Raw genomic sequence first — 457 nt, 5'->3', positions numbered from 1 at the left:
TTATTAGGAAACTAAAGGATCTTAGAGCAACAATGGATGATCACAATGAGAACTTAAAGAGCTAGAAAGCATCAAAAAAGACATTGAAATCATAAAACAGAACCAGTCAGAAGTGGCAAATACAATACCTGAAATTAAGACTGCATGAAAAGGAATTGACAGCAGGCTGGATGAAGTGGAAGACTGAATAAGTGATTTAGAGCAGTGGTCCCCAACCTTTTTTGGGCCATGGACAAGTTTAATGTCAGAAAATATTTCCACAGACCAACCTTTAAGGTGGGACGGATAAATGCACAAAATAAAATTAAGCAATCAGCGTAAAAACTGTGGCATCTAGTTGACAGACCTGGAGCAGTTACTGTCTGCTGCTGGGGCTCCATTGTAGATGCAAGAAAAAGGGTCCTCACACTCTTTCTGTCTGACTGTGGCAGCCAAGATTGAATGGGGGAATACAATA

The 457-nt window shown here is 40.0% G+C and overlaps 1 non-coding gene across 1 annotated transcript; it reads left to right on the top strand.

The window, feature by feature from the left end:
• Window positions 1–328: 328 nt before the first annotated feature.
• On the top strand, window positions 329–457 carry LOC136386631 (small nucleolar RNA SNORA31). The gene has a single exon (XR_010747994.1). It is a non-coding gene; the product is annotated as a small nucleolar RNA SNORA31 (small nucleolar RNA).

This window comes from Saccopteryx leptura, chromosome X (genome assembly GCF_036850995.1).
Source record: "Saccopteryx leptura isolate mSacLep1 chromosome X, mSacLep1_pri_phased_curated, whole genome shotgun sequence".
NCBI classification, from domain to species: domain Eukaryota; kingdom Metazoa; phylum Chordata; class Mammalia; order Chiroptera; family Emballonuridae; genus Saccopteryx; species Saccopteryx leptura.
This window is presented reverse-complemented; position numbering and strand designations above follow the sequence as displayed.